Raw genomic sequence first — 21,791 nt, 5'->3', positions numbered from 1 at the left:
CTCCCATATCTTCCTCACTCCCTTTCAAACTCACAACCTGGTCTTTAATTATGGTTACTCGCTGGTGTGCATGCAAACACACACACACACACACACACACACACACACACACACACACACACACAGCCTGATGAGTCCATTTAGTGTTGCTCATATTTATATGTGTTTGAGGCTGACAGCTTAAAATTGGATGACCCATCAGGGGGTGTATCCCTGGAGAAGACTGGTCCTCCCCTCTCAGGACCCATCAGTTGTCTGTAGCTCTTCATTTAGGTGTAGGACATCTCCATCCATGTTGGCACATCCCCTGGGGTTGTCACCATTCACATCTTGTTTGAGTGACTATATTTTTGAGATTTTACAGGTAAGCAGACATCCTCATCCTCTGGCTCTTAGCATCTCTGCTCACTCTTCTGAGATATTCCCTGAGCCTTAGGTGTCTCTTCATTGGTCCCTACAATGGTGCCCCATTGTATTGTCAATGCATCCACTGTGGCCAGGCATCTCCGGGGTCATTTGTTCTTTGTATATTTTACCAGTTATGAATTTCTGTGATGGTTTCCATCTGCTGCAAAAAGAAGGGTAGGAGCTACACCTGTCTGTGAATTTAAGGAGAAAGAATACAATTAGAGATTATACTGGCGTGGTAATAGTGGTACTTATACTTCCGGGGTAACCAACAGTAGAGAACTGTGTTTTAATGCTGTCCTCAGATTCCAAAGCTACTTTAAATATCACTAGTCTTTGAAGACTTCTCCCCACACAGTTCCTCCATAGAACTTCTTTGTTCCTGATTCCCTTAGTATGCTTGAATCAAGTCTTTATCTTATACTTTCTTTATTGATAGAGTATCTGCTACCTTGAGTTCTTTCTTGACATACCATCTGTTCCTTGATTATCTGGGACTCACTGTAGTTTCTCCTAACAACAATGTTGATGATCAAGTTACGTTTGCTGGATAAATAAAAAGCAGGTGTTCCCTACCAGTTCCTTGTGGTACTTTGCCATTGCACACATTTTGGGGCAATCCAGGTATCCATGAGTCTGGAACTATTTGACCATTGCAATAACATATAGACCCTTTAAGACTGAAAATCTGATATTCCAACCGAAAGATCTAGATAAATTGTTAACCTACTGATCTGACCCCACCTCAGTCCTACCTATCACACTTACTTTACTTTTTGTACTTATTTTTGTGTGTGCATACTTGTGCGCATGTATCTGTATGTCACATGAGTGAAGTGCCTGAGGAAACCAGGAGAGGGTGTAGGATACCCTGGAGTTCGACTTACACGTGGTTGTAGAAAGTGCTGGGAAGTGAACTCTGGCTCTCTGCATGCATTGCATGTGCACTTAACTACTGAGCCATCTCTCCAGCCAAAAGATGGGAAGTCTAACTACTCCAAGGTCTCTCTCAAATGAGGTTAAAACAGGAAAACTTGAATGTACTTGCTAAATGACAATGGAGAAACTATGTAAATTATGGAAGCTTTCTATAATCTTGCGCTTAATCTCTTTTTACACAGAATAGCTGGCAGAGGTAAAGCCATTTTGTCATAATGTCTCTGCATGTTGAATCAGGATGAACCACAGGGGTACTGAAAACAACTTTGCACCAAATCAGGGCTGTGCTGTTGTGGAACACTAAGTGTACATGGCCCATCATCTTGGTCTGCATTTAACAAGAAGGGGTCAGCTGTCCATTCTCAGGTGATACTTCGACTGCATCCCACTCTCTGTGCCTCCACCCATTGTGTTCTCAGCAATGATGCCAGAGAGAAGGGCTGACAATTGGTAGAGCTTTGCCTCCTTGTGCATCTCTCTAGCCCTAAAGGTTCTGAAAATTATGGACCACCTTTAAACATAACTCTAGATACTTCTGATTGGATATACATTCTATACACTGCAGAGTAAGTGATGTAATTCCTCCATTTTCTCTTTAAATGGTAAGAGAATGTCCGCTTAACAAATATAAGCACAGTAATAAATTCAAAAATAAATTCCCAAATGGAGAAGTAGACAGAAATGCAGTGTTGGTGTGGTCAGTTTGATGGGTTCAGGGGCAGGGCAGAATGGAATTCTGAGAGGTTAACCCTATTGGAAACCTAAGTTTTAACAATCAGGAAAATAATTTTCATAAGGAAACCTTGTTTGTCCTGACAAGGCTTCAGAAGTTTGAAGAGATGCCTTCAGTGACATGTTTGAGCTCACTCATTCCAGGAATCAATCTCTCTCTCTCTCTCTCTCTCTCTCTCTCTCTCTCTCTCTCTCTCTCTCTCTCACACACACACACACACACACACACACACACACTCACACACACACACACACACACACTCACACACACACACACACACACACACACACACACACACACACCACACACACACACCACACACACACACACACACACACACACACACACACACACACACACACAAAGCAGGCATAGGGCAGAAGTTGGCCAATGATTTGAGCCTTCTTGGAGTACTCGAAGATAGATGTGAGTTGATGAACTCAGTATCCCTCAACCAAGGAAGCCTTTAGGAGGCTAAGAACGGTGATGCTAAACCAGAGGAGGAAGGGCATGCAGGCTGGGGTGTGCAGTTGCCCTCCCAGGACTCCTGTTCTTCTTGCACCCATCAGCAAAGGGCAAGGAGCCCCATCAGAATTTCCTCCTTGAGAGTCTGGAACTCGAAGTCCCTCGGTGACCTCTGCAAACACTGTGCTTGTAAGCTTCTTGGGGCCTAATGACTCTCTCTACCAGAAAACAGTGGCTTAGAGCAATCTCTTGAAGACCATTGTTCGTCTACACATGCTTATTATCCTGAATCACAGACTGTCTGCACAGCCTGTGCTGGCCCCAGCCCTGACTGCACCGTACAGGATACACCTACAGAACCCCAGCAAGCAACTGAAAGGCAAATTTCTGAAATCATAAATGACTCCATGAAAAAAACCCTGTGCTCTTTCTAGAGGCTCCCTCACGGGCATTCTTCAGGCTTTGCAAGTACTTGAATAAAACCACAAAAAGAGTTAAGCAGTAATGCAATAGTCAGAGCTCAATTTAAATGAAAAGAGTTGGTTTTTGTTTGTTTGTTTGTTTGCTGAGGATGAATCTCCAAATTAGGTGACACTTCTATGCTAGGTTTTAGAGCAAAGAAACAAAAGATAACTGTGTCTTTGGGGTTGACTGTTGCCCTGCCCTGCCTCATAGGTTTGTGTAAGCAAGAGGGTGTTTTTCTTCCAGTTCCCTCCACATTTGCCTATTTGGTCTGAATGTTACTCTTACACCAAGTCCTCTCTCTTGTTGCAGAGTATACGTAGTAACATATATAGCATCGTATCGTGTACCTCATTTCAACACTTATATTTTGAGCACCTACTGTGTGCAAGGAACTGTGGAGAGGAAAATAAACCTATAGCATCCAGTCCCATCCTGAGGTCAGAGAAATGGTCATGACTCAAGAAAGAGTGATTTCTGCTTGCTTCTAAGGCTTAAGGGAATGTACAAATTCAAATCTAATCAGAAGAACTGGAAAGACTGATAGATGGCATGGCTGTTGGCCCAGAAGTGTGACTCTATCTTAGTACAGATGCTACCAAACAAAAACACAAAGACTTTAAAGATTTGATGTATTTAAAAAATAAATAATGGAGTGAGACTGGGCTAGAGTGGTGGTTCTCACCTTTCCTAATGCTGCAACCCTTTAATACAGTTCCTCATGTTGTGGTGACCCTGCAACCAGAAAACTATTACATTGCTACATCATAACTGCAATGTTGCTACTATTATGAATAGTAGTGTAAATATCTCATATGCAGGAAATCAGATATGTGACCCCTGTAAAAGGGTTGTGTGACCCTCAGGGGGTTATGACCTACGGGTTGAGAACAACTGGGCTGATGAGATGATCCAAGAGTTATGAGCACAGGCTGCTCTTCCAGAAGACCGGGGTTCAGCTGCCAGCACTCACATGGCTCCATATTATCTGTAATGCCAGGGGATCTGATGCCTTCTTCTGACCTCCTTGGGTAGTGCGCACACATGGCACACATATGTGGAAGCAAAGACATTTGTACACATAAAATAAAAATAAATCATCCTTTAGAGAAATAAATGAGTGGACCCCAGTATGCTACTACAAAATATAACTGTTGGATATTGCTGGATATTTGTGGACATAAGAGCTGGGACTTGAAGAAGAGACAGGCTCAATTGTTGTAAATCTTGACATTGTTTTACAAATCGTGTGTAGCTACATGTTTGGGGAGGCTAGCAATTACCACTTTTTAGTTCAGGATATGGATTCTGAAGAAGAGTGGATCAGAGAAGAAACAATGATACTGTGATTAGGCCCATACCTCAACCCATTAACAATTGTTAATCAATGTGCCAAGGCCAATTTTAGGCCATTGTAACACAAGAAATAATTTATCTGGTCACATGAAGCTCCCTTCCCTCACAGAGCTTACAGTCTAGTGGAGAGGACAACGTCAGGATCAAGTAGAGGATGCTGATTTCAGTGTTGTGATGTGAGACTTGATGGAGAGTGAATCTTGGCTTAAGGGTGGCTTTTTACCCACTCAACAAGCGCACATTAACACTGCATGTGGCACCATCAAGTGTACGCTGCACTTGCAGAGACATAATGTGCTCACCGATGGGAGAGGCCGGAATGTTTGCAAATGTGTAAAGCTTGCTTCTTAGATTGGAGAAAATGAGGGAGCATATTTAACTCTGACAGCACACTCACTTAAGGCAAGCTTTACTGGACTCCTCTCTCTCTCTCTCTCTCTCTCTCTCTCTCTCCTCTCTCTTCATAATCCTTCCTCAACAGCAGACTCAGCAAATAGCTGTATTCTTCAATGACAGACACTATCTAATTCTATCTGTAGTACTGAGCTGTGAGGGTACCTCATATGGAGGATGTATGCTGTGAATAGATTCTGGGGGTTCTAATGACATTAACCTCTCAGCCCTAGGCAGGTGTAGCAGGGCCTGGGTAACCAACATTTTTATATGGTGACCTCACAGTACAAATGGAAAATGCATCATATTGTGTAAAGGGTTGGAAGAGTGCCACGGGAGATGAGCTCACAATATGCATTCCTGTATACACATGGTTCTTAGTTGGGGGGGGGGGGGGAAACCTCACTGCTGTAAGTAGACAGTAGTTTCCCTTATCCAACATGTTGTTTCCCATGGCTTCTATTACCTCTTGTTAATCACAGCCAGGAAATATGAAACGGAAAATTCTAGAAATAAACAGTTTGTAAGTCTTAAGTTGTCGTCAAGCAAGGTAGTATAATGGAATCTCACACCACTGCGCTCCATCCCTGTTGGTACTCAAACCGCCCCACTGTCTATGGCATCTACCTTGTATTTGCTACCTACCTCCGAGTAGTCATCTCAGTTATTACATCACAGTGCTTGTGAGTAAACATCCTTAGAATGTATCCCATGATGATAGGTTGGAGACTTCTAAGCCCTCCTGACAGCACGAGATTGTAAGCAGCATTTCTAACATATCGATCTTTACACGTCGGTATATATTCATGTTTACCATCACTAATAGCTCGAGACATAGAGCCCACACAGTGCTCTTAGCTGGGTCCATGTAGATTTTCCTAAGTCATGATGAGTAGCCTTCTTGAAAGCAAGGACACATGGGAGACTGCTGCTCCACACAGTAACCCTCTGCCTCACGCAGTTCCCACTCGCCTTCAGAAACTACCAACAGGGCTTTCGTAACATTCTGAGAGTAAATACTGGCAAAGTAATTCAGTTTTGTTAAGACGTTTAAGTAAAATACACAAAATAGAAGCACTAAGCTTTCTAATGCATTCCTCTGTGCCTTGCTTTGTAGACCTTTGCTTTCACAGTCTGTACCATGTGATCCTTAATAGTAGTAGATGCACCAAAAGGTTCCCATCTGCCAGCCACACTATACGGTACCTCACAACTACATTTCACAGCCAGGAAACTAAAGCTCCATGAGGCTTACTCACTTTTCCAAGATGGCATTGCTCGGAAGCAACTGTGGTTCCCCGTGTAGATAGTTTCTCCTCTCGTGTCTAATGTTCTGGGGCTGAGGAGATGGCTTAGTCAGTATGGTTCTTACCACACCAATGTGAGAATCTCACACCAAGGGTGGATCCCCGGAACCCATGTGAAAACTGGGCATCGTCTTGAGTGAGTGTAATCCTTGTGCTCCTTTAGTGAAATAGGTGGGAACAGGAGAATTTGCAGAAACTCACAGGCCAGCAACCCTGTGGAGAACAAGATACCCTTCCTCAAACAAGGTGGCTAGGACATGCACACACACTCATACACAGGCACACACAGTGCCCTGAAAAATGATGACTTCTGAGTTCTTAAACACTGTTATGAACCTTTGGAAGCCAATGGCTGGCAGCACTCAAACAGCTGGTTTGTGTCCCTGACACAAATCTGGTTGCTATGGGATCCATCACATAGGAAAATATTGGTCAGCTCCAGGTGCCTGGGACACCAGACAGGCTTAGGAATTGTGTTGAGCTCCAAGAAAGGAGGCTGGAGAGGTTCGATTCGTGTTGGGGATGTGGAGATTGTTGGGTTTTTACTATTTTCTTGCTTTTTGCTGCTGCTGTTTGTGACAGAGGGTGTTGTGTGGTTTTGTTTCTGTGATACTGGGAATTGAACACAGCACCTCATGCTTATGAGGGCAGGGCCTCAACCACCACACTGCATCGTTAGGCCCCACTTTGTGTTTTGACTGCCACGGAATTTCAAAAGCCAAGTTGCAGAGAGATGAGTCTGAAGATGGCACTAAAGGTTGCCATGAAGGGGAAATACACATCACATTAGAATAGATGAGCATGGTGGCCCTAAAATGGCATATCCGAAGTGGCAGCAGAGCTAAACATTTTAATTGTTAGTCGTTGATTTGAGTCATCTCCATCGTCCAAATTTATTCTCGCTGAAGATGATTGCATCCAGCTCGTGCTTGCTTCCAGTAAGACGGGAAGAACAAAGGGAAACAAATGAAACAGTTTACTTCAGCCTCATGAAAAGTTCTTACACAAGAAGCGAAAAAGCATGGGAAAATATGAGTTTTATTTATTTATTTATTTATTTTAACTTTTTCCTTGAAGTTCCAGCGAAATTACAGCTCATGTGAAGTACGGGTATGTGTATGTGTTTATACAAGGGAGGGCTGTCCCACCAGACAAACTGTAATCAGAGCTTCTGGAAACCGTAGTCACTGCTGAAAATGACTAATAGCATATATAATCTCCTTTCTAAAAGAGCAGTTTATTGGTTTTTTTTTTTTTAGTTGAAAACAATACATTTCACTTTCTCCAAAATGAGGAATATTTCTGGGGATCCCAAATGTCTTCTCATTTTAATTCTTTGCTACTTTGACTCCACCCAATATTCTCCCTGATAATGACAAGCAGCAGAGCACTACCAGGTTCCCTGTTAGCAAACATGGCTGTTTATGTCCCTATGAAAGCAAACTTTACACGTTGTGCTAAATATCTTAAAATATGATATCTAAACATGAACCTACTTTCAAGCTTAAAATAAATGGTCCCATCATAGAATGGTCTACGTTTACAGGATACATGCTAAGGGTTTTGGTTTTTGGTTGGTTTTGTTGTTGGTGGTGGTGGTGGTGGTTTTTTGTTGTTGCTTTTTTAAGACTCAGAATATTTTTGAAAAGTCAAAAGCTACCCATAGGGAATAGAGGTTGCTCAGTGGTTAGAGCACTGGCTGCTTTTCCAGAAGACCTGGGTTCAGTTCCCAGCACCTACAAAGCAGCTCACAGTTACCTATAATTCCAGTTCCTGGGTGTCAGATGCCCTCATATTTCCTCCTCAGACACTGCCTGATGCGCACATGCTACACACAGGCAAAACCCTGATACACAGAAAGTGAAATGAACAAACATAAAAAAGCATCACCGTAAGAAAGAGAATTTAAAAGCAGAACTCTCACAAAACAAATTATTAACCATTTCTCCGTATTTAAATTCACGTCCATTTACGAAAGCTCTTCATGTACAGACGTTCTACAGGAAATATCTGGTTTTAAAAGAGAAAGGTTCGTGTGGCCCAGACATCATAAACAAAAATGCTTTTATTGGACATGAGCTGTGTCCACTACTCCACTGCTGTGGCTTTTCTGCTGTGTGGAGACCACTGAGTGTTAGACCCACACAGAAGGCAGAAAGAGGCTGCGTGAGTGGATCTCTGAGATCTCACGTCCACCCGGCAAGAATTACTTCTTTTTCTTTCCACAGGTAAATGAAAGTTGCCTCTAACATCCTTGGGGTCTCTAAGATCACTCTGAACTAGTAAATAACAGAAAACAAAACACAGAAACCTTAGCTTTAAAAGAACATTTTTGCTTAAGATACAGGGGTGGGAAGGGTCAAAGTTGGATAATCTGATTATGGTCTATTATCAATACCATTTGAAGTCCCTGCTATCTTGATAATCACCGTGGAGCCATGCAGGACTTGGCTAGCAGATAGCTTAGCTTAATTAGGAGTATAGGTGACTGACTGGATTAGCCTCCTGTCCTTTTTACTGATCCACACACTTCCTCTCCCCTGTCCCCAAGTCACAAGAGCTTTGTTTTATTCTCCTGCTGGAAATGCTATGTGCCAGCAACTAAAAACAGCCATAAAAACATGTTTGATCAGCTTGGCTTTGTGGCAGATGGAAGGCTTGAGGCTCAGGCTAGTCTGGGTTTGAATTGTGACACCATCGTTGGTTGTGTGTGTGCTTCCCTACGGCTATGAGGCTCTGATTGCTGTCCCCAAAATGGTGTCAGTAAAGTCAACCACAGAGTATCAGGAGAGCAAGAAGCCACATGAGGGGCTTTGACTAGGTGGCCAGAGCACTCTGTTTTGATGGTCATCAAATGTTCCCTGCCCTCACCTCTATAAATCTTTTAGGGATGTCAGTCCAACAGGAAACCCAGTGGTCTCCTGTAGCGCCTTCTGGGAACCTGCCACGACCTTTGGAAAATGTTGCTTAGTGATTCTACTTTCTCTCCTCATTTTTGCCAACAAGAAGTTCTATTTTTAGCAGAGTTTGGTAAACCCTTCCTTATAGATGTCCTTTCTCCACATCTTATTCTATGTGATTTAATTACCAGTTAATGCATTAATGCATATGTGTGTATGTGTATACATATAGAAGTTATATTAGAAACTTTTCTGTATTTTTATCTGTTATGTACAGTCTAGCTCCTTCAGAAGAATTTGGAAAAGTTCATAGTTATAGACAAAGACTGGAAACAAAAAATACTTGTTTCAAGTATCAACATCCTAATGCAAGACCTAGGTCGCCTCTTTTAACCTCCCTGATCCTTGGTCTCTTCCTCCTCCTGATGGAGGTGGTTAAATGAGCATTCTACATAATATGTTGGGCATCATGCCACAACTGAAATACCAACAGTAGCCACATAGATTTCTTTTAGCAGAATATTTGAACAGTTTATAGGAAGAAATTTTTGTTTAAAAGAATAATCACAGAAACTTTGTGAGCCTTATAAACCTTTCTCAAATGGAGTATGTTAAAGAGGACATTCCAGAATATGCCTTTTTGGAAAAGGGCAACATCTCAACAAATAAAGGAAGAGAGAACATTATGTTGTCAGGATATATTGTTAGCTCCCAAATAGCCTATTCCCTGTTTAGTAACTACCACAATTATTGTAAGTGTTTATATCCGGTCGAACCATAAAGTACCTTTGCGTGCTGTAAAACTTTTTCCTTTTCTGAGACAACTCAGGTGCAGTGTAGCCCTGTGTGCCTGCCATTGGTCAAGTGCAGTGGGAACAGAATAAACAGATAATGGGGGTCACAGATGCCTGCAAGTCAACTTCAGAGAAAGCCAGCCAAGGCCACAAGCACCTAGGCCTGTTTGCATGGCTGATTTGTCCAAGGCTATTTACTTACCTAGACACCCTAAGGTCTGTCTTAGAGTAACAGAATGACCTTTAAAGACACGACTTTACTCAGGGCCCACGTTCCGGCATCATGCCTTTATGCTTGCTTCTGTTAGAACTGGATCACAAAACAGGGAGCAATTAGAAATGTTACACTTCATCCCCAAATTGAGAAAGAATGCATCGGAGCTGGCCCTAGGGACCAAGAGGCAGCAGCTGAGCCTGCGGTTTTGTGGAGATTCTTAGCCTGCTATGTCAGAGACCACACTATGAAGTCATGTCAACCGCTGGGATCAAGGCTCATCAACAAAGCTTTCCGAGCAATGCAAGAGTCAGATAAACCTCAGCATTCCATGCTATTCCCTGGCACTCTCGGGGGGTTTTCCTTCATCTAGTTGGCGTAGGTGTGGCCATTGTCTACCCTCAGGCAGCCATGACAGAAGGACAAGGCTTATCTTCTCTGGAGTCTGTGACATTATCCCAGTGGCATGGGTGTCTCTGATTATATGTACTACATCAGAGTTTCATTTCCCAAATCACAAGATTCTCAGCCCTCTGCAAAGACTTTCGGAGCGCCTTCCTCTTCCCGGTAAGGCTCGATGTTGGGAAGGGTCAGGTTTTGCAGACAGTCACACAGCTGGCAAGCTGCTCTTTGGAGTCACTTCATTAGACCCCTCTCAACTCACCCCTGAAATAATAACCTGCCTTATCAAAGCCCTGCACTCTAGAAGGTCTTGTTCCCCTTCATCTTCTGACCTTATAAACTATAGACTGCGAGCAATAAAATCATTTTTAAAAAGTAGATTTAAATCATCTTAAAGTCACTCTTCTTGTGACCTTTAGCAGCTGTATCACCAAAGCTTTCCCAAGAAACGAACACTTAAAAAGATGAAAAGGTGGATATAATTTCTGACCTATTTTTGCTTTAGGAGCAATTCATGATGTGATCAAATATACCTTGCAAATTGTTTACAAATTTCCAAAGCTTTTTTTTTTTTTTATTTGAAATTTGCGTAATGCAGAGCATCGGAATGAAACTGAAGGTTTTGCTTCTGCTTTTGCTTTGATTAAACACTTCTTTCTGCATGGTTATATCAAGCATAGCAGGACCATCCCAGACCCACGTCCTTCACCGCTAGTCCATCACGGTGGCCAAGAGCTGCATGCTTAAAAACATTGGCCTTTTGGCTTTCATAGTTCATCTTTGTAATACATTTTATGCAAACCGCATTCTGGTTATTAAAAAAAAAAAATCCCAAGCTGGGACTCACTGCCCAGGATAGAACTTTAGCCAAAGAGGAATTCCTTAGCTTCACATATCACAGTATAGCTTACACAACAGGAAGCTTGTTTTCATCCTAAGGAGCACTGGGAAGCCAGATTCTAAAATAACAAAAAAGAAAAAAAAAAAATCTAGGGTCAGGTGCGGTCTGCCATTTTTACAATAACATTAAAAGGCTGGTTTCAGTCAGGTTTGTCACTTGCCTACTTCTCACTTGCCAAACCCCAGGGCACCGAGCATAGGCCAAACCAGGGTGAGCAGAGCAGCCAGCATCCTGAAACCAGGAGGGTTCAACTCCAGAAGGACGGCAGAGGTTCTGACTTTAAAAGCATCTAAACAATGCCTAAATATTTAGTACCTGATATTGCCTTAAGTATTTACCTAAAATAAGTAACACTTTTTATTTCTATTTCATTTATTTTTGCCTTGAGAAATAGCTAGAACGCAAATTTGTTTGTTTGTTTGTTTGTTTGTTTGTGAGATACAAGGTCTTACTATGTAGCCCTAATCGCTTAAAACTCACTCTGTAGACCAGGCTAGCCTAGAATTCACAGAGGTCCTCCTGCTTCTACCTCCCCAGTGCTGAGACTAAAGGCGTGCACAACTACTGCCTGGCCAAGTACCAGTATTTTTAAAGATGAGCTTACTCTGGAACCTCCTGCTTAGGTACTCTGTACCTGCTATTAATGTGGTATGTGACTCTTCCTTATGGTTTTGTGCTACATCAAGCTCCTTGCCCATGACAGTTAAATTTTTTAGAAAAGAAAATTCGAAGAAATAGAACCTGTTTAAATGCCATAAGAGAAGCAGGAATACAAGACCTGAGAATCTTTGCCTCATACCTGACAGACTCTGCCTGTCCCAATAAAAAGGAATAATTTAAAAAGAAATATCAAGTAGTGCTGTGAATCTTCAGCCTAGAACTTGAATTTAGACTGAAAATAAATGCAGGCATACAGAGGCTTTTGCAGGAGTTTTATCAAGGGAAAGCCCCTCGTAGTTGTCATTTTCATGGACTGATGGTCGGACAGGCACAAGAGCTTTCCTCGTGGGTAGACTGGGGTCAGGAACACAGAGCCACCTGGCTGGGAGCCCCTTAGGGGATTTGCCCTTCAAGTCTTGAAAACCCCCAGTTGCCTTTTAAATGCACTTAATTCTCTAAAACTAAACAGCGCTAAAAGAAACCTCTTAGGTCAACTGAAATAGTCGTTTAAAGGGGAAAAATTGAATCCTTTTCAAAAGCAGCCGTTACACAATCTAGCTTGGTGTGGTGCCTGCTGAAAGTTGGGTGGCTTCCATGGAAACAGAAATGAACACAAGAGACAAAAGAGTTTTTGAGTAATTTTTAGAGTGAGGGTGTGTGTGTGTGTGTGTGTGTGTGTGTGTGTGTGTGTGTGTGTGTGTAAAAATAGTACCCAGGAATTTTCTCCAGAACTAACTAACTACTCATTTTTTATTTTTAAGTGTGTATTCTATATAATGCTGGCTATACCTCTACAGTTTTCCAGACATAGGGTGGCCACTGGGGATTCAAACATCCAATGAGGCAGAGTTTTCTGTGCTTAATGTGCTTGTTATCTCTAACGACTACAAATGTGTCTTCCACTCACCCTGGAGGCGGGAAAGTCTTTACATCTGGATACACTAAGCGCTTGCCACCTCCACAAGCAACCTCTGAGGTCTCTGGCACATCTGGGAATCACTGGCAGGTGGAAATCACTGGCCAAGTCACCGATAAGTCTTTGGTGAATTCCCTCTCATATCCTAACCTCAAAAGATTCCAGGAACCCACAGTGGGCTCTGTGTTTATTAGCCTACAGTTGTTGAAAGGCCATTCTGTTTCTGTTGCAATATTCATTAAACTTGTATTTAATGTTGTTCTTACAAAGAGAAGTTTAGCAGCAAGTCTGAAAGACAGGAAGTGACTCAGTGGCCCACGAGTCAGGTGTGGGTAGTAAGGGGTGAGCTACAGGTCTGAAAAAAGTGTCCCCATAGGGGAGAAAACAGGATTGGAATGTCAGCAACTGGTGATGTCAGTTCCAGGATGACCCAAACTGCCATCTCAGAAGCTGCCGGGAAACAGGGAGCCCCTTGTACACCCTAAGAGAAAAGCTGAAGTGGCTTCTTGGGAAGGTTCTGACAAAAGCCACCGATAGTTAGGTGGACTCTGGCTTTCGCTAATAGAAGCCATCATGCCAGGGATGAATTTTTTAAAATCTACAATGTGGTAAACCTGAGAGAGTGTGTGTTCTTTTTATTCTTCATTTAGAATATTCTAAACTGGCTGGTGCTGTGATCATTTTATGAAAGAAGTGCCATTATGGAATACACAATAATATATAGCTTAGAATGTAAATGGAAACCACACTTGCCAAAGAAGAGGAGCTTTGTAACATTTAAGAGGTCATATGCATTCTGGAAGCAGAGACAGGAGGATTGCAAGTTTGAGCTGCATAATGAATTCAAGGCCAGCCTGGGCTTCACAGCAAGCCCCTGCTTCAAAAATACCAAAGTTAAATTAAATTTAAAAACAAGAGAATTCATGGACGGCTAAAGGCCTGCATTATGCCTTTGTACCCAGGAGGTGGAGGTCTCTTAAAAACCTCATCTTGGCTACACTTAGCTGTAGAAAGTGTTGTCTTTGGTTTGCCTATCTGGCCAGAGCTTCATACGTGATAGGCAAGGATTTTGCCAACAAGCTACATGCCCAGCCACATGGAACATTTTCAACCTGTGTTTATAATCTTCAAGGGTGTGTAAGAAAAGATCTGGAATTTTCCAACAGAAGCTAATAGGCCGTTGGTACTTAAGAATGATTCGTAAGCTACATCTTTAGGGATGGCGAGTTTCATCCCCTTCTGAAGACTCTGTTGGTAATGAGGGTCAGTGGGACACGCTCTGCCTTATACTTCCGTCCCCTTGAGGGGTTTGCTTCATCGGACAGCACATGCTTCTTTCCACTCCAAACAGAATCTTCCTTCTGGAGGCTCTGATGAAAATTCTTGATGTTTCTTTTTAATGTGAATGAAAACAATGGGGAGAGGAAGTGTGGAGGATTGGAATCTCCGCAGAGGCCCCGCAGGTCACTAGGGACCAGTGAGGTTCCTTTCTGCTCTCGGTGGTGGCCGGAAGTGGGAAAGCGGGCGATCATCTGTTCCCAGCTATGTCTGTCTGTGCCACCACGCTGGAAGCTTCCTCAGCCTTCGCGAAAGAAAACATTAATCAAGCCCCTTTGAGGTGCTTAGCACTGGGCTGACGCAGAGGCTGCGGGCTGTGGAGGGAACGGGAGAGTGGAATAAACCAAAACTTCTAGGGCTGGGGTAAGTGCGGGTAGGACACGGGAAGTTGAGGGAGGGAAGCCTGAGCCTTGGGTGGCAGGATTACAGAATTGTAACGCCACGAGCTAAAAATTAAGGAGGTAGAGGAGTTAAACGAGTGAGAATTGGCTGGTTAGATGAAGTGTGACAGTGTCATCCTGGATGGGCTGTGACATCCAGTGGATGATGGAGGTGGGGTTGGGGCAGTTCAGGAAACCCCTGGTAGTTTGGCACCCGTCCTAGGCGCTCTCTGGAATTGGGAAGCACAGAGAGACCTCCTGAGACCTGTACCCAGGACTTCCATGATGGTCCAGGGAGTGTGCATTTTCACTTTGGAGATTCGAGAACCACAGATAACAAACAAGAGAGCATGATTCGGGCTGCCTCTGCAGTCATCACCTTGCATGAGATCAGTTGCTTTCTTGAGTAAAATGCACTTGAGGCATCCTGCGTCCTGCGTCCTGTGCATCATGGAAATGTGTTCAAGAATGTCTTTGTGTGCAAGCCAACACTTTTATGTTGCTGAGCAGAGATTCTGCTTTCGTCCTGTGATCTTATGCCTGGCTACCCTCTGCTCTCCCTGGACCGTGTGTGTGTGTGTGTGTGTGTGTGTGTGTGTGTGTGTGTGTGTGTTGCTTTATTAGAGCCGAGCCTTTGGGTCCCACTGTGGCATCAGAGGCCATGTGGTACAGAGAGGGGCAGTTATAAAAGAATGAATAAACAGGCCTGTCTAAAGTGAGAAATTTTCTCCTTTGAGCTGCATGTGAGCTTCTTCAGCGAGGCGGAGTGCTCAGGGGGCTTTAGAAACTGCAGAATCATACATCTCCCTAGGGCGTCATTTTCTTCACACTTGAAGGGGATCTTTTGGTTTAAAAAAAAAAAAAGTATGAGCACACTGCATTCTAACTACATATAGAAAAATGTAAAATTCATTGAGGGTACGTTTTCTCTCTGCTGTATATTGATAGGGGAAGAACACAAGATTCATTTCAAGGAAGAATGTCTTTAGGAATTTATTTATTTACTTATTTATTATGCGCATTGGTGTTTTGACTGTACATCTATCTGTCTGTGTGTGAGAGGGTGTCACATTCTCTGGAACTGGAGTTGCGTACAGCTGCCATGTGGATATTGGGATTGAACCTGAGTCCTTTGGAAGAGCAGCCAATGTTCTCAACCATTGAGCCATCTCTCCAGCCCAGGCTTCAGGTTTTTAAATGAGTGTCAATATAAACAACTCATTCTATTCTACAACTGTAAAAACAACAACAACAACAAAATCACATCCCTGTGCCCAAGCCAGGATTGCAATGTAAACTAACTGCTCATCCTTTCTGTAGGCTCCTCCACCTCATAGCTCTCTGAAAGGTATGCATAATGGGATATATGTTTGCAGATAGGGAAACTGAGGCCGTGAACTGATATCAAACTCTCAGCAATCCTCCTGCCTCAGCTACCACAGGGCTGCTGGGATTACAGGCACGACCCACCATGTGGCCTTCAGTCTTTTCTTACAGTTACTCTTTTGACAGCAAACCTTGCAGTTTTGTGTGTGCTTGGAATTCTCAAGGATTTGATGCAGGTGGGATACTCAAAGGGATCAGGGTCAGCAGGAATGAATGTCCCAGTCAGCACAGGACCATGGGGCAACATCCAGATGTGCTGCCCAGGGATATCCACAGACAGTTCCACAGAGGTGGACTCACAACGAGGAGAGCAATGATACCTTCTTCTTTTGCAGATTTATTTATTAATATGCAGGAGTGTTCTGTCTGCATGTATGCATGTGAACCATGTGTTTAGGGTCAAAAGAGAGCATCAGATACCCTGGAACTGGTATTAATGATGGCTACAAGCTGATATATGTGCTTGGAACCACACTCAGGTCCTCTGCCAGAGCAGGTGCTCTTATCTGCTGAATCATCTCTCCAGACCCATGTTACCTTCTTTTCATGGACAGTTACCCAGCTCCAAGGTACTTCATTATACATTTTTCCCATACTAGCACAGACCTGTGTGATTAGAGGAATTTGAGTATCTGACAGCTATATCTTTGAGTTTCTTGGCCTCCAGATCTTCAGTTTGCTTTTAATAGGGTCACTCATGCCTTCCATCAACATTCAGTGAATGCAAACCATTAACAAGACCTTAGCCTATGGACTAGAGATGTGGACTAGTGAGAAGGCTTAGTATATGCAGGCCCTTGCCAAGCCCAGTAACCTCAGCTCCATCCACAGGACCTACATGGTAGAAGGAGAGGACTGACTCCCTCGAGCTGTCCTTTGACTTCCACGAATATATGCACACACACAATACAAAACAGGTAAATGTTTTAAGAGTGGTTTTTTTTTTTTTTAAAGAAAGTACAGATGTGAAGACTCAGTCTAGCATCCAGCCTGGTGTTATTTATCTATGATGTCATAATTTAGACAACATAATTGTTCAAGGATAGTTGTAGCTTGGTCCTTTATATATTTATAGAATGAAAGGATAGAGAGGGAGGGAGGGAGAGGGAGGAGGAAGGGAGGAAGGGAGGGAGGGGGAAAGAGAGAGAAAGAGAGAGAATGAGATTATTTCTCCACGTTTCAAATTTTGATAGATCACATGATGCAGAATAGAACAGAACTGGCCATCTTTGACTTCTCCAAGATACATGGTTTTCTTCTTGAGCAAAATGTTAGCACTGCACGTAGTGGTACAATAATCTGAGTAGCCTCGGTAACACAACAATCACACAGAGAGAGGGAGACAGAGAGACAAAGAAAAAAGGAAACAGAGACAGACAGACACACAGACCGACACAGGCATATACACAAAGAGGCACGCACACACACAGAAAGACATAGAATACATTTTAAAACTTATTAGTAATTGTAAAACAGAGTTCTAGATCATCCATTAGTCTGACCAGGACAGATTTCCTATCTTTTTTTTTTTATTATTATGTGTGTGTGTGTATTTACTTGTTATTTTCTTTGGAAAAATGAAAGTTCATGAAGAACTGTTTTCAAAAGTTTCTGTTCGACAGTAGTTACAGTTTGAGCAGACAGACAGCATTCATTATAATCTTTTAGACATAAACTCAAAATAGTTCTATGGCATGAAGGTAACTGAATTTCAGTGTACTTGCACGATGTCTAAATGACTTTGCATGTTACATTCTTACAAAGCAGACCCAAGCACAGAACCCTAGTATATTTTCACAATAAGGATGGACTTGGTAGGATGCCTACCGGGCAGACTTGGGACCTCTTATTGAGGTCAGTGACCTTGGGCCACACATCAGCTCCCAGCTTTTCCAAGTCACTAATCCCCGGGAAGCCCTCTTCCTTTATCATTCTTACTCATCTGTTCAGATTCTCCTCGACATGGAAAATCAATGTTCTGACTGTGTTTCCCTTACTGAAGCCCACGTGTCTGATAGAGAGCTTTTTCCCAAGGTTCTGCTGTGTTTGGCTCTATCTTAAGACATCTTTGACCTTGAGATCACTGTGTATCAGGCATATGGAGGCTAATATTTTACTTATTAACCAATAAGCACATTGTACATTCTAATAGCAAAACCGCCTACCTCGGGCTGGCACTCATATTCCCACAGTCACAGCCATTTAGGAGAAGCCTTGCTGTAGTCTTCAAAGTGTCACATCTCATTTATGACTCCCCACACATAATACAGCCTTCTGTGGAATACAGAATGACTCATGTTAAGTGCCTTGTCAGAGGAGGAACTGGATGTGGGCTGACAGGTACCACGTGGCCACAGGGCCCTCCAACAGACATGCATATAAACCCATAAGCACCTGCTGCCAGGAAGGCATGAGCTCTCGAGACTCCAAGGCTCTTGACACGCAGACAAGGGGGCTCTCCATGTAAAACCATCTGAGTCAAATGTCACGTCATCTGCTGGGTTTTTGTGACCGCCTAATTGAAATGCACACCCTTTGCTGTGTACCCTGGAGAACACTGCAGCCCCCTCAGGGGTGTGCTTCCCTCATTTGTAAGGAAACCTGTTTGTCTTATCTGCCTGACTTTGATCCCTTTCTGTCGGAGCCAGGCAGTGTTCTACAGCCCTTAACAGAGGCTTTCTCATGGAGGCACTCCACAACTGTCTGTAGGATGAATAAATATCTCAATGCCTTCCGTTTTTGTTTTTAGGACAAATGAAGAGCTAAGTGGGCAGAGGTAGGGGTAGTTACAAACACCTCTGTCTATTACAGAAAAGAAAAAAGAAATCAGCATTTCCTCCATAGTAAGAGTAGCAAAGGCTACTCTCCTGTACCTGTGGGATGGCTTTACAGTGATGCTCTGAGGAGAGATTTGTCCTTTAATCTTACTATAGCTGAGGAAGCTGAGACCTGTAAGTTAGCCTACTCAAGGTCATGAGACCTGAGGCTGGAATTTAAGCTGAGCCTTTGCTTCCAGCCAAGGTCAGCTTTGTTCCCTCCCTGCATCCCCTTAGTCTGCTTATGCCCTCAAAGTCAGGACCATTTTTTCTGGATAAAGTGGCAGACTCTCTTTAGAGACGAAAGTATATGATTGAATGAGAAAGAAAACAATGAAAATGAAGCTAGAATACATCGTTTGTTTGTTTGTTTGTTTGTTTGTTTGTTTGTTTGAACTTCCCTGGAAAACAGTAACATTAGCTTTGCATAAAAGTGGGATCACCTTCTCTATTGAGATGCTTCTGATGTTCACTTTTAGCGAATTTACTAATTTCACCAACAGGGGTCATATTATGTGTTTGAATATCTTGAATACAGACTTATGGAGTCTGTAATCTACCAGAGTTCACTTGTTAATTTTTAAATTTTCCCTTATTTAGCCTTGTTTGTTGGTTTTCTCTCTCTCTCTCTCTCTCTCTCTCTCTCTCTCTCTCTCTCTCTCTCTCTCTCTCTCTCTTTTTCCAAGGCAAACCTTGAGACTTCAGCGGTCAAAAAATATCAGTCACACACCTAAAGTGAAATTCACTCTGGAAATTATGTAAATACACGTACAGGAGTTCAGAGATAAGGGAGCAACTATTACATAACGTATCTGCTGTCTAAATACCTAAGAGTTCCAGGACGGAAGAGATGGGAACTGGTTCTGTCCACCCTTGACCTTGAACTTCCTGACTTGTGTTAGTTTAAGGCATCCCTGTGGCATCATTGAAGCAGAGCTCCATGCATAAACTTGGAATTTCCTCTGTGAGTCTGCTGAGAATATAAATCAGAACCATATGAGATGTGTCCTAATCCAGGATGTAAAATAACATGGGAAATGTCACCCCAGAAAGTACCCTGTGACATTCATTCATTAGGACACGCATACTTTCTTTTTCTCTTTTCCTTAGAACAAAAGCCTCAGGAGAAATGAATTTATTTTAAACTGGGGAGTGTGGAAGCCTTGGATGATAAGAAGAGAGGGTCTTAAACTAATGGCAGTGGAAATATTATTTAGCCATTTAGAATATCTTTCAATAGAATATTGAAAGGATATCTGTTGGAATTGTCAAATAAAAAATAATGATTTATTAGTAGATTGTATAAGGGTAGACAAGATGGCTCAACTGGTCAAGAAAGACCTTGGTGCTAAAGCCTGCCAGGCTGTATTTGATCCCAAGAGCTCTCAGTGGAAGGAAAGGACCAACTCCTCAATGCTTCTCCACATGTGTGCTGTAGTACACTCAAATTGCTTTTGTTCTCTCACTTGTGTGTTCTCTCTCTCTCTCTGTCTGTCTCTCTCTCTGTCTCTCTGTCTCTGCCTGTCTGTCTGTCTGTCTGTGGGTCTCTCTCTCTCTCTCTCTCTCTCTCTCTCTCTCTCTCTCACACACACACACACACACACACACACACACACACACGCTAGCTAAAATAATTGTTTAAGGGACTGGAGAGATAGATGCTCCATGGTTAAGATCTCTCACTGCTCTTCCAAAGGACCTGAATTCAATCCTCAGCACCTGTACTGGGCAGCTCACAGCCATCTGGAACCCAAGCTCAGGGGGATCTGGCGCCCTCTTCTGGCCTCCACATGCACATTCTCACACACACAATTAAAATTAAATATGTCTTTAAGATTAATAAGATTGGGGGATGGAGAGATGGAGAGGCTGGAAAGATAGGTCAGCAGTTAAACGTGCTGGCTACTCTTACCAAGAACCTGGGTTCAGTTCTGAGCACCCTTATGGTGCCTCAGAACTACACACAACAGCCCCAGAGGATGCAATGCCCCCTTCTGGCCTCTATGAAAACTGCATTCATGAGAAGATACCCCCCCACACACACAAACACACACATAATATAAAAATAAGATAAATCTTAAAAACAAAGAATGGGTGGTGGAATATTTTATCAGCATGTGACTGGTTTTGGAGAAAGAAATACACTCGTTCAGAGCCGGGCGTTTATGTTCTGACAGGATGGAGTTAGGTGCCACAGAATAGTATGTGTCTCTGAACTCCCGGGTTTCACCTTCCTCTGGGTCATGACCTTGATGACAGAAGTGTGTTATGAATCAAGGAAAGGGTTGCTTAAAACCATGGTGAGATAAGATAGGTGTTTATAAATGGACTTGATGTTCTGAAAAACGTAATGATTGGTAATCTTAAATTTGCCCTAAATAACCTGTATTTTAGCTTCCCATCATTACTTAGAATAACATATAAAGAAAATATTATACAGAAAATCATATTGGTATGTACACACACACACACATGTATATGAATTATTCAGGTATTTGAAAACATTAAAACAAACTTAATACAGATTCACAAAAGTGCAGGAAAAAATAATGGATCCTGACATCAGGCGAAATTGAAGGTGGAGAAAACCATAATATGCTGCCTATACCTGTAATTTAGTTTATAAAGCCCTCCTGGGAGAAGGGTCTGGGGAAGTGTGTAATCTTAACGAGCACTTTATTCACGGCCATATAGAGATGAAATGGATAGCCTGGCATTAATTTGGACAGAATCCGCCTCGTATCTGGCCAAAGAAATACAGATTTAATAAGCAGGGCCTTCACTTGAGAAGTTCTCTGTAAAGGCGAAGGCGTCATTTGCCTTAAGTAGTGCATTCATCATGAACCTAACTCATTGTTATGAATTATCCTAAACCTATAACTACGAGCCTGTTGAAATCTTAACACCTTCCAGATACCATAATACTGGTAATTGTATAATTGTATTCAAGGAGACATCTTGTGGTAACTGAGCCATCCCTCACTGCTAGTAAGACCTTTAAGAACTCAATGCACAATATGC

General features: G+C 42.7%; 1 protein-coding gene across 10 annotated transcripts in view; it reads left to right on the top strand.

Annotated features, from left to right (window-relative positions):
* The window catches only part of Stard13 (StAR-related lipid transfer (START) domain containing 13), a 390,686-nt gene that overhangs the window by 305,085 nt on the left and 63,810 nt on the right, over positions 1–21,791 (top strand). Inside the window, exon 1 of one of the 10 annotated variants that reach the window (XM_006504922.4) lies at positions 14,370–14,551. The exons of the other annotated variants lie outside the window; for them this stretch is intronic. The gene's annotated coding sequence lies outside the window, so the exon portion shown is untranslated. Of the gene's footprint in view, positions 1–14,369; positions 14,552–21,791 lie in introns of those variants that run through there. 10 annotated transcript variants of the gene reach the window in all.

This window comes from Mus musculus, chromosome 5 (genome assembly GCF_000001635.26).
Source record: "Mus musculus strain C57BL/6J chromosome 5, GRCm38.p6 C57BL/6J".
In the NCBI taxonomy this organism is placed as follows: domain Eukaryota; kingdom Metazoa; phylum Chordata; class Mammalia; order Rodentia; family Muridae; genus Mus; species Mus musculus.
The sequence above is the reverse complement of the archived record's forward strand: the minus strand, read 5'-3'. Positions and strand labels throughout refer to the sequence as shown.